The sequence below is a fragment of the Myodes glareolus genome, chromosome 5, assembly GCF_982192425.1.
Source record: "Myodes glareolus chromosome 5, mMyoGla1.1, whole genome shotgun sequence".
NCBI lineage: Eukaryota > Metazoa > Chordata > Mammalia > Rodentia > Cricetidae > Myodes > Myodes glareolus.
Window position 1 is genome coordinate 114,105,971 of NC_142030.1, and position 12,892 is coordinate 114,118,862.

The 12,892-nt window shown below is 44.4% G+C and overlaps 1 protein-coding gene across 1 annotated transcript in view; it reads right to left on the bottom strand.

Annotated features, from left to right (window-relative positions):
* The window catches only part of Bcl2 (BCL2 apoptosis regulator), a 173,863-nt gene that overhangs the window by 66,531 nt on the left and 94,440 nt on the right, over positions 1-12,892 (bottom strand). The window lies entirely within an intron of this gene.

Genomic DNA, 12,892 nt, shown 5'->3' on the forward strand with positions numbered 1-12,892 from the left:
TCTGCTCAAGGTTTACTGCTGACAGAGGTAAAGTCTCATTTTAGACACCACATGCAAGGGATACAGTACAGAAACTGACGACATGGTCACTCCGCTGTATGGTTAAGGTTTTCATTGTGAAAAGAGAGAGCAAAGAGAAAAAGAAGCAAGCTGGACATGGCCAGGGCTATCTTCGAGAAAACAGGGAAGAGCAGAGCAGAGGGAGATCACAGAGGACAGCAAGAGAGCAAGCAACACAGCAGACAGAGCCTCGGGTTCTAGGGAGGGCCTGCAGGGAAGCGGGGAAGTCCACCAACTGGAGGGATATTAGGGTAGCCCAGAAGCTGAGAGGGCTAGGGTGCTACCAGGACTTTGAAATGTATAATAAACATTTGTGACTAAGGCTGACGGAGTCTGGAAGCACCGAAGCCCTGCGTCTCTTCTGCCAGAGGTAAGAAAAATGACTGGTTTTGGCAGGTGGAAACTGGTTTCACCAGTTCCTGAGGAATGCTGGAATTTATCTGTTAGAAATCTTATAATCCAGGTTGAGCTCATTTCTGGATATTTGGACAGCCTAAGACCTAACAGACATGAGGTTGTATGAAAAACAAACAAACAAACAAAAAACTATCCAGGATATGCTCCAGTATTCAGAAATCAGAAATAAACTACATTCAATCAAAAGCAAATAGAGTCTCTTGAGGAACAATCCCACGGGACTACCAGTAATGTGCAAATGTGCCAATGAACGAGTCAAGCAAATGGACACCATCTGAAGCTAAGCCAGATACAGAACACAAACTTCCACTGATTAGAGATTCCATTAGGGAAAGTTTGTCACGGTTTGTGAGGTATATGTCCTGGCTATAACATGCTATCTGGGACAGTCATGGTGATCACCAAGCCTTCAAATGCATACTTGTGCACTCACTCACTAAAGATAAGTCTTTAATTAAATAATATTAAAGTTTTCTAATGGTTTCAAAGTTCCTAAATTAGTGACAGAAGACACAGGCTTAAGAAAACCCAAGAAATATCACCACAGAACTGGAATACACATAATTCTCAACACATTTGCTCTGTAGCCCAGCAGCTCCATTCCGGTGATTGGTCATGCTCACATATGAACTGAATTATGGACAAAGCTGTCTACCGAGCAGTATTTGCAACACCAAGAGACTGAAATAGCCAGGTGTCTGTGAACAGGACTAGTTAAGTGTACCTGCTGCAGTGGGGACCTACATAATGACTTCCAGGGAATTGTTCACTCTGCATTTCTTTTGCCTCTGACTCCGAGGTTAGTTCTATTTTTACTAATGAGATGTTAGCAAATCTAAGGGATGCAGAAAGTTTGCTCAGTACGTCCACGTAGAGCACAGCCTGTTTTTGTTTCTGGGCCCACATGAAGTGTTCCATGTGAACTTGCTGAGAGAATCGATTGCAGGTGCTAGAAGAGTCTACCAGTAACCATGGAATGCAGCTGAAGGGTTACATAGCCTTATGACTGCAATCCACAAAAGTAAACTCTGGCAAGGCCTGCAGAAAAACCACTGGATGACCCCAATCGAACAGCTGACCCACAGAACTAGGAAACAATGAAACAGATGTTGCTGAAGCCACCATACTATGGAGTTAACTGACACACGTGGTATCTCTCAGCAGTGACATACTATGGAGATAACATACTAACCATGAAGAGAAGAAGCGACATCCTATAACAAGAATACACTGCTAAATTAACAGACTATGTGACCAACAAACAGAGCATTGTTTTGTGTAAGAAGGAACATAAAAAGAATATATATATATATATTCTTGCACAAAGAGACATTGGACATGTACTTAAGAAAGTACATGTGATTATCTGTATCAATGGAGAAAGAAGACAACAAATTGGCTAGCCGAGGATGGGTGGATAAAGTTACCAATAAATAACTTTCTAAATTATTAGTATGTAAAGCATGAGACTTTATTACCCATCCAGAAACGGTGTCTAAAAGTGAATGCCATACCATGAAAGGCAGAATTCCAACCAACAAGCACAATTCCACAGAGAAGCTATTCCTTATCTCATGGCCTTCCTGTGAAGCAGAACCACATTCCCTCATACCATGTGTGCTATGTAAATGCTTCCTCTCCACTATGCAAGGTTATGAGCACATTTGGAGCAGGGACCACTTCTCAGACATCTCAGTTGCTTCAGCAATCCACGAGCGCTATGCAGAGCAAGTGGCTGCTCACTAAAGGGTTCTGAAGAGAAACTTTCAAAATCTTCTGGGTCTGTGAGATAGCTCAGAGGGAATGCCAACCCGTGTAAAATCTCTAGGACCCACATGATAGGAGAGATCAGCACATGTGTGCAGTATGCACGTATATGTGTGCATATGTTTCCACACAAATAAGAGAAGAAATGTCCTCAGAACACTGGTAGGTTCTAGAAAATTGACTTCTTTCAATCAAACTTCTTTCAAGTTTGATTTCTTCTGCAATACTCAGGCTGCAAATGCACACAATCTTCCAGGAAAAAAAGGTATGCTTCCTCCTGGGTTGAGACACACCTCTCTGGCAAATGTATTCTAAACTACCAGGGGAGGGTGAACTATACAAAAGTTAAATTTGAATGCCACAAAAGGCAAAATTCAAAACAGGCTCTTTTATTTTAAAAATTAACAAAAAGGAAGTTTAGAAAAATTGAAAAAAAGATCTTTCTTATTATTTTTCATAAGTCACAGACTGACTCCTGTGGACCGGGCTGTGGCAGCTCAAGCAACAGTGAGTGCAGTGCTGAACGCGCTGAGCTGCAGGGCTCCGTCCCACCTCCACAGCAGGCAACACTCAGCCACTGCGGGGTGCCTATTGACTTTAATGTTTCTAGGAAAGGGGAGACCACAGCTTTCTCTGTAAACCTTTTCAAGAGCTTGACAACTCTCACTGGAAACCTCTACTTCCTTTGAAGATGTACCTTTCCAAGTAGGTCTCACAGTTTCTCTTCTATCAGAGTCCACTGCTATATGTCCTAACCCCATGAAGGTAGAAGACACTCCTTTGAGAAGAAAGTCTGGGGCACCTGAATGGTTGAAATTACACTTTTCTCTTGATTATGGGCTCAACCCTTACACATGGTGACCACACCAAGAAATAGCACCATGTAGCATTGATTCTATATCTGGACAGTAATGGGCAATCGCCAAGTATTATAGATATGCTAGAGATGTATGTATAAGAAAGAGCAGGAACTAATGCTGTGTTTCCAATTGTCTCAAGAGAGACGGGTCATTTGTCTTCTCCCTATATGCTTCATAAATGCTTGTTGGAGAAAATATAAATGCCGCGATCTGAGCAACAGGAAGAAAGCAAACATCAGAACTATTGTGCCCAAGCCCGAGGGAGAGAAAACTTCAAAGATAGTCAGGGGTTAGTGTTGTAGTCCTGAGACATGCTTCTCTCGTGGTTGCTGATCACGATAGTTCCTGAAGACCTAAATGGCTGTGAACTGTCTAGACCACCTGGGGCAGAGGGCTGCAGAGGCTTGGGAAGTTGATGGTGAAGTTCTGACTTGACTGTACCAGGTTCACACCTTCATATTTTGTATAGGAAAAAATTCCTGGGACTCACGCTAGTTTCAATTTAATTTTTATGTTATTTTAATTTTGACTGTGAAATTGGAAAACTTCAAAGAAAAGTCTGGAAGGAGACTTGGAATGTTTAAGCTAGCCCAGACTCCACACTCTATGGGCACCATATGGTTTTTCTACCCCTGACTTTGGAAAAAGGAGAAAGCGGGTGTAGAAATATACTTTTGCAGTAAAAGTCTATTCAAAGACATGGAGGTTTACTTGATCTCTGAAGGAAAGTATTTGATCAGGGGGACACTTAGCAAGAAAAAAATATGAAGCTGTAAGTAAATATTGCCCATCTGCTCCTGGCCTCACCACCTGGCCCCTATTCTTTCTCTGATAGGTTCAAGCCAAGCAATTTTGTTTTATTTGTGCACTTTGAGAGGCCACCTGTCGGGGAATAGACTTATACATTAAACAAAGTGAGCATTTCATATTTCTGTGTTTCCCATATGATTTCCTTAAACAAAAAGCACTTATTTCACCTTAAGCAGATTTAAGAAATGCTGACTCTAACGAAAGGTATAAACAAGGCAATCTTTTGTTTATGAAGTCTGTTAACGGCCTATCCATAGAAAGACACCCTCTCCCTCCCCAACAGTGGGGACTTGATCCATCCACACATTTCGGTCATTTCCCTGGCTGTTAAAGGCTACAGTGGAGGGAAAATGTTTTACAAGGGAACATAGTATATTTGTGCTAAAAACAGGCACCACAGAAATTCAGAGAAGAGAGCCAAAAATAAATACCAGGCACAAAGAAGCATGGGCACAAGCAAAACTAAGGCGGAGAATGTGCCCGTCTGGGGATGGTACTGCGAGGGAGGGCATGAGTGCTGAGTGAGGATTTGAAGCCAAGAAGGCGGGAAAGAGGGAAGGGCCACTCTGAGGAGTCTACAGTACGTAGGCTGTACTGTAGACTTTTCCTTTTCCTTTCAGCTGTAGTGTGGAAGCTCTCAGGCAGGGAATTTTAAAATTGCTAAGATACCCCTTGGCTTTGTGGAACTGCAGCATCTATGGGAATAGACACAAAAGGGAAGTAAACTTCAACAGCCACTTGATCTGCAAAGGGCCTTGCTTTGCTTAGTGTGACTCCGTCACAGCCTTCCTCTCACTGGGATGGCTTTCACAAGGCCTTGCTCTGTCATGTGACTGCATCATGGCCGTCCTCTGACTGGGATGACTCCCACAAGGCCTTGCTCTGTCAGGTGTGTTACAGGAATGTTTTGAATCTCCTAGAATTAGTGTCAGCTCAAGCCAGTGTGTGATTACTTACTTTATTCCAGTTCAGCGTTACCATGGTAAATTACAATCGATCCCTTGGGGGACACAGGGAGAGGACAGAGCAGCAGCATACAATGTGGGCAGCGCTGTGGGGTTGCTTCTGCCTCCCCTTCACTCAAGGAGCTCCATGTCTATGAAGTGGATCAGGTTTAGGGACAAATGGAGGTACTCACTTTTAATATTCATGTTAGACTTTCACGCTCCTGGCCCAGAGGCTTCTGCTCCTACAGGCAAAGTGGGTGTTCTGTAGATTACTCATCTATTTAACTTCTGCAATGCCATGGAATAAATTTTGAAATGGAGGAAATGCAGTGAGAGAATATTTGCATGTAGAAGAGTGGGAACAAAGGTGGCTGGGGTGGGAGGAATAAGCTTGGGCAAGAAAGTAATCAATCTTGTTTTGAGATGGTGCTATGGTGTAGAAGGTTCTTCTTTCTTCGTGTTGCTTTCATTGGCCAAATAAAGAGACTGTCTTAGCTTTTTGATAAGGCAGTCCTTAAGTGGGTGGAGAAGACAGAACAGAATGCTAGGAAGAAGGGCAATGTGGCAGATGCCATGATTCTCCTGCCCAAGACGGATGGTGGTTAGACTTATGCCGGTAAGCCACAGTCAAGTGGCAATACACATTAATGGAAATGGGTTAATCAAGATGTGAGAGTTAGCCAATAAGAGGCTAGAACTAATGGGCCAGGCAGTGTTTTAATTAATACAATTTCCGTGTGGTTATTTCAGGGGTTAAGCTAGTCGGGCAGGACGCAGCCTGCTCTCCTTTCTACTACAATGCTAGATTGTTCAGGTTGGCATGATAGACCTAGAATTGGAAACATGAGGGACATAGGAGCAATTCTAGCCAATAGACATGGTTTTGAGTAGTGTACAATGTAAGCCCTTATTGGCAGAGGCTGTTCATTCGCTCCCAGCTGCTCAGACATGAAATAATCACAAAGAAACTATATTATTTGCAATACAATTTAGTCAATAGCTTAAGCATATTTCTAGCTAGCTCTTATCTCCTAAATAACCCATCTCCATTAATCTGTGCATCACCATGAGGTCGTGGCCTACCAGCAAAGTTTCAGTGGACTCTGGCAGAGGCATCTGTCTCCTGAGGCAGCTACATGGCTTCTCAATGACTCCGCCTACTTTCTCCCAGCATTCAGTTTTGTTTTCCCACCTCACTCTATCCTGCCCTATCTCATTCTATCCTATTTGCCCACAGGTCAAAGCAGTTTCTTTATTCATTAGCCAATAAAAGCAACACATATACAGAAGGACTTGCATGAAACAATGACAGGAGAAAATGAACTGCCTGAAAGAAAGAAAACAGAGGAGTGTGCAAAGGCCTGGGCTGAGGAAAACACTCTAATTTCTCCAACTGAGACAAAGAAGGAGAGCGGGGCTGTTGCAGAGGTGGCTGCTTGGCAAGGTAGGGAGATGCACTATGGTAGCAGTAAGAAGGTGTAGCACAGAAGACTTTCTCCTGTGTCCAGCTACTGTGGAGAGGGAGGGGGCATACTGGATGCCAAGTCAACTAGCCCCATAATTCCCTTCCCAGACAAGAGCTTCACTAGCATGCTTGGCACAGATCTGGAGAGGCGAACAGGCATGGAGACGGTGGACCAGATATGTCAAGCTGTAGACTCAGAACATTATGCTACAGCTTGAGAAACTTTACGGATATATGGAGGCGCACACTGCAGGACAAAGAAAAGAGGCCTGGGGAGACAGCTTAGCAGTTGAAGCACTTGCTTTGTGTATTAGAAAGCATTTAATTTGTGGTTTACTATTTCAGGGAACTATAGTCCATGACCATCCTAGCAGAGAGCATACCAGCAGGCATGATGTTGAAGCAGCAGCTGAGATCTTACATGTTGGTCAGCAAGGAGGAAGCAGAGAGACCTAATGGGAAATGGCATGAGCTTGTAAAACTTCAAAGCCCACCCCCAGTGACACACCTCCTCCAATCATTACATGCCTTCTAATCCTTCCCAAACAGTTCCACCAACTGTTGACCAAGTATTCAAACAGATGAGCCAGCAGGATCCTTTCTCATTCAAACCATCACACCACGAAAACAGGAGGATCAGAACTTGGATCTGCAGAAATCCACTTAAATACCAGGAGGGCTTGGGGGCTACCTGTAACCTCAGCTTTGGAAGGCAGACACAGGGATTCCCACGTCAAGCTGGCTAGCAGGCATAGGCACAGGGCTAAGCTTTGGTTTTGATTGAGCAACTGCTTCAATAATTAAGGTAGAAAAGCAACCACGGATGATTCCTGATACCATCCCCAGGCCTCCACAGGCACATTCACATAATGCATGTGTTTGCATACTCACTTATGCAAAAAAACATGTATGCACACACCATATACACGTGAAAGAAAAGAAGGAAGTGACAGTTTTAAGACCACTATTCTTCAGAACTGGGGAGTCGTGGGGCACTCACAGGCAGTAAAGGGGATAGAGATAACAGGCTAGGGTGTCCTGGACTATTTGAACGGTAGCTAGGAGAAGCAGGAACTGAATGTTCTAGGGCCTTGAAGGGCTAGGATCTCAGTGACGTGGGTAGTGATGACACCAGGCCTGACTAAGGAGAGCTGCCATTCTCTAGAGAACAGTGAGTGCTGCATTAGCACTGAGGATTATCTTATCAGTGGCTTAAAATTTTAGCTCTATAGTACAGGCTCCAAGTATGTTTTACTGAAATCTTTGATCTGAAGTAGTCTAATCAACCATGAGTCTGTATCTAATCCTCTGTGAGAAAATATATCCATTTAAATTTGTATTGCCTTTATGAATGAGGTTTAAAGGAGCTGAACTTCTGCCTACTGAAAGACAGTGGATTAAGAGATAATATGTTTTCATCTGTGTTCAGCTCGGCCACATGCCTTAGAATGAGCTTATCTTGCCCATGAGTCTGCTTTCCTTCCAGCTTCTCCAGCGCAACCATGCAGTTTTTCAGTCGTCTTGGGTCTCCTCTGCGGGAGGACTCCACGCTCTGCCCTGCTCCAGCGCACGTTCCTCCTGCAGGCTCCACCCCTGTGCTTTGATTGTTTCCGAACCCATTTCTATGCTCTGGCACCTTTCCTTTCATTCCTCCGGGTACCAAGGACTAAGCCTATTCTCTCTGGCTGCCCTTACTCTATCCAGTCACCATTTCTTCATTCTTTCCAAAGTCCTCAGCAAACAGTCGCTGACGACAGCTGGCCTCGTTGTTTCTTGACCCAACTCTCTATTTTCTGAGCCCACAAAATCACTGGGTGGCATCATTCATTGGCAGTGTTGATACCTATATTTTATGTTTTCACCTTTCAACCTTGACCAGAATTCCTAGGAGGAACAATGGGGTTTGGGTAGCAATCATTAACCATTTACATTTGATTTTTGTGGGACAGTCCTTCCTAGTTCTCTTCCTCCAGAATGCTACACCGCATGGTATCTGGCCCTGAGCTAGCCTGGATGCAGCCTCTCTCTTCACACAGCTGGGAACCTCTTTGCCATCATCTTGGAGCTACACTGCGCCACTGTACTTTGATGGCAGTGCTGGAGTGAGGATGTCTCATCCCGAAAGCCAGGTGCTCCATGACCTTCCTGACTGAGGCTTTATCAGACCGTAATCTACTGGGCTGGAAATGCCAACCAGCGACCCCTCTCTTTGTTCTTTGGGGAGGGGCTCTTAATGGATAGGGTTGTAGAATATGACATTTCTAGAGATCTTCTGTTAGCAGAGAGAACTTCCAATGTCTAAAACTGCGTTTAATTTAAAAAGTATACAAACGAACAAAAAATAACCCTAAGTTTGTCCAAAAGAATGAAGAAGTGACGATGCCCCAACCGTCGCATGAAACAGGGTGTCCCACTTTAGAGACTCTAAAATCATGATCCTCCTGGTCACGGTCACAAACTTCCTGGGACCCCAGTCTCAGTATCTTCGGTCAGCTTTGCGTGAGAATGAACTGCAGGAAGGAAGTGGGAGAGAGAAAGGACACAGAGAAAGGTCAGCTTCGGGGATCCATTTGCTTTCTCTGGGTTAGGAGTAGGTGCTGAAGCTGGAAGTGGCAGGAATGCTGAGACCAGGGAAAGCAAACAGCAGGCCAGCTGGCCCAGAGTCTGCATAGCCGTTTCTCTGCCACACTGCCAAGGCTGGTCTCAGTGTCTCAAACAAAAACATGACAACAGGCCAGTTTCTTAAAGTAAAAGGGAGTGGCCACCGCACGGATGCTTTTATTGGCAAATATCCCAATATCTCATTCTAGCACTCTAGCACTGTGTACTCAAAACAACTGCAGTCAATGATTGGTGACCAAATCACCTGGGCTGGATGATAATAGGTCCCACACATACCCACTGCTGATAAACTCACAAGAACGACCTTAGTGCAGGAGCCTAACCTTTTCTTAGAAAAGGAAGAAAAAAGAAGCAATTCTCGGTAAAAGATAAACCACAAGGCTACTGTGTTCAAGGCGGGTAGTACACATTAAACCACATGCATACCAAAATGATGCTCAGACTGTCTCATCCAAGACGTCAGTCAATTCAGAACTAAGGAGCAAGACTTTTACACTGAGAGCAGCCTGATGCTTCCTGAAGGCGTTTCAACATTCCCATCTGCTCTCCTCTCTGCTCCGGGGCCGGCTGCCACGCAGGCATTCCATCTGCTAAGCCGTGACTGTATGCATTCTTTCACAGGATGGATCACTGAGAGGCCTCTCAGTGACAGAGTCTATGTGGCCTATCTCACAGTGCGAGGGGCCTCTCACCTCCAGGGACCTCAAGGTCTCAGGATGACATCAGAGAAAAATACTAAAGGGAGACAGGGGCAAAGCAGTTCTGTTAGGCAGAAAGTCTGTCAATAGAAAAAGCAGCAGTGAAAAGACCTACGATGAGCCACGGAGGATGCCTCCAGAAGGATGTGGACAGGTGGGTCAACGACCAAAGCATGCGATCTCAGAGGCAACGATTAAGAGTCACACTTGGCAGAGTTGGAAAGCTGTGGGATACGGGAAGAGGGAGAGCAGACAGAGAAACAAGGAAGAGGAGAAGCTGGTCAGGTTGATGGAAGTAAGGGAGGAAGGACCCGACAGCTGATACAGGAAGAGGGAGAGCAGACAGAGAAACAAGGAAGAGGAGAAGCGGTCAGGTTGATGGAAGTAAGGGAGGAAGGACCCAACAGCTGGTGACGTGGACAAGGACAGGGCAGTACTGAGACCAGTATCCCAGCAGGTCAAGAGGCCTCCGTGAGACCTGACCCCCACACATTCTGGGTTTTTCTCTGTCAATGCAAGGTTTCAAAGCTTTGAAAGTGCAAACAGAGCCGACTCTCACCTGGACATCTTGGTGGTTCAAGGCAGAGCTGTGTATTCCAGAGATGTCAGAAACAAGCCAAACCTTTGTGACAAGAACTCCAAAGAAGCAAAAGTTCAGAGGGAAATTTCTAGTACCCCAGTAACCAAACAATCTCAGGGGTCTTTTGTTTGTTTGTTTTGTTTCTTTCTTTTTTGAATCACACTAAAAATAAAATCATACTTTAGGCCCTAGGGCACATTTTTATAAATAACATTTCCCCAGAACTCAGTGTAGTAAACTGTGGTCATCTCTTAGTGACTTCTCGCACATATGGCATTGGGAGGGTCTGGTGTGGCTCCTCGTCTATCTAGATGTCTGCATTTCCAAGGGACCTGAGAGACCTCCTCTGCTATAATCTAGAGGTTTCTGCTCCTGGTAGAAACCAGGAAGAGGAACGGCCACATTCTGCTGGAGGAACTGCCAATTGGCATCCCATTCAGGACATAGCCTGGGAATATCTATACCCGTTCAGAAAGATGTGTTGTCATTGATCAATACACACACACACACACACACACACTCACACACATTTACGGGCACAGGCATGTTTGTCACAAAATTGTAGTTGAACAAATCATGCTACATCTTACATTTGAGATTATTTTAAAAATATTTTCTAATAGAGAGGGTAAATTAATTTCTTATTTCACTTGATATTATATTGTTTTCATTGATGAGTTGAAGGAATATCTAAATTTACAAGTCAACATTTATGACTCTTTTTAAAAGTAATTTGGTCAACTATTTGGTCAGAGTCCTAGTTAGTCTTCCCAATTTATATGGTTCAATCATATACACACGCGCACGCGCGCGCGCACACACACACACACACACACACACAGAGAGAGAGAGAGAGAGAGAGAGAGAGAGAGAAGAGTTTTAGTGTTCATATATACACACTAAATATACATGCATATACATACATATATATGTGTGTGTGTGTGTGCATGAGGCTGAGAGCATATGTGTGTAGACTACATGCAGGCAGGTACCCACAAAGCTTTGGAACTGGAGTATAAGCAGTTGTAAGTAGGTCTGATGTAGGTGCCGAGAAACAAAGCCAAATCCTCTGCAAGAGCAGCTGGGGCTGGGCAACTTCTTCATCACACCCGCAGTATGTTTTAACCTTAGAAAGTTCCCTGAAATTTAGAGGACAAATAAGCACACATAGTGTGTATATGCATGTGCACATGGATGTGTGCATACATGTGCTGTGGGATAATGCTTTTGTACCCTGTAAAGATTTGTCACTTGTATTGATTCAATAAAACATTGATTGTCTAGTAGCCAGGCAGGAAGTATAGGTGGGGTGACCAGACTAGAAGAATTCTGGAAAGAGGAAAGACTCAGTCTGCAGTTACCAGCCAGACGAAGAGGAAGCAAGATGAGAATACCACATGGCTAAACATAGATGAGAATCATGGGTTAATTTAAGTTGTAAGAGCTAGTTACTAATAAACCTGAGCTAACAGGCCAAACAGTTTATAATCAATATAAGCATCTGTGTGTTTTGTTGGGACTGAATATCTGTGGGACCAGGCAGGACAGAAACTTCCATCTACACACATGTGCATGAATGTGCATACACATGGACCTGGTGGCCAGAGGCTCAATTATTCTTCACCTCGAGTTTTGTGACAGAGTCTGTCTAAACCTGAAGTGCATCATTAGAATAGACTGTCAGACCAGGAAGCGTTGTGATCCACCTATCTCTTTCTGAAAACTGGGTCCTGATAGAAACTCTGTGCCTAGCTTCTGTGTGGGTGCTGGGTATCTGAACTCTTGTCTTCATGCTTTACCAACTGTGCCATGTCTCCAACCCTTAAATAAATTTGGTGCGGGAGAATTATCTGTATTCTGTCAATCATATTTTAATAAAATGCTGATTGGCCAGGCAGGCAGTATAGGCGGGAAAGCCAGACAGGAAGTAGGGGTGGAGCAAAGAGACTGGGAGTATTCTGGAAGCAGAAGCTCTCTCTCAGCCACTCCTGTCCAGACCACCAAAGAGGCAACATGTAAGCTGTCACACTGAGAAAGGTACTGAGCCCATGTGGCTAACGTAGATAAGAATAATGGGGTAACATAAGTTATAAGAGTTAACAAGAAGCCTGACCTAATGGGCCAATCAGCTTTATAACCTTATGGAGTCCTGTGTGTAATTTCTCTTTGGGATTTGCCGGCTGTTGGGGTACTGGGCGGGACGGAAACCCCAACAAGCCGGGCCCACATGTTACATATGGCGCCAACGTGGATAACTGAATCCACATAAAGCGTGAGAAAGCTTGGGAAAGAATAGAGTAAAGCATGTTTTCTTGGTAGCAGCAATTTCTCAGGTCTGCTCTGTTTGCTAGAGCAAGCAAACACTCTCATCTAAGGGAGGCTTCCTGACTCAGCCTTAACTGCAAAACCTTGCAGCTCATTAAGAGGTCCTGCCACGAAACACTTAAATGCTGTTGGTGAAAAGCTGAACACATGCTTTTCGGTTTTCAGTCGTAGCAGGAAAAAAGCTGTGCTGTTTTAAAATGCCGGCTTTCTGGGCTGTCCTGCCAGAGCAAACTCTGACTCTTTCAGGCAGGCAGTCCGACTGAGTGTGGTCTGTGAGCAGAATGCTGCAGCTTGCTTGCTGGCAAGGACTTTGAAACGCCATAGAGTTGTGGCAGTGAACA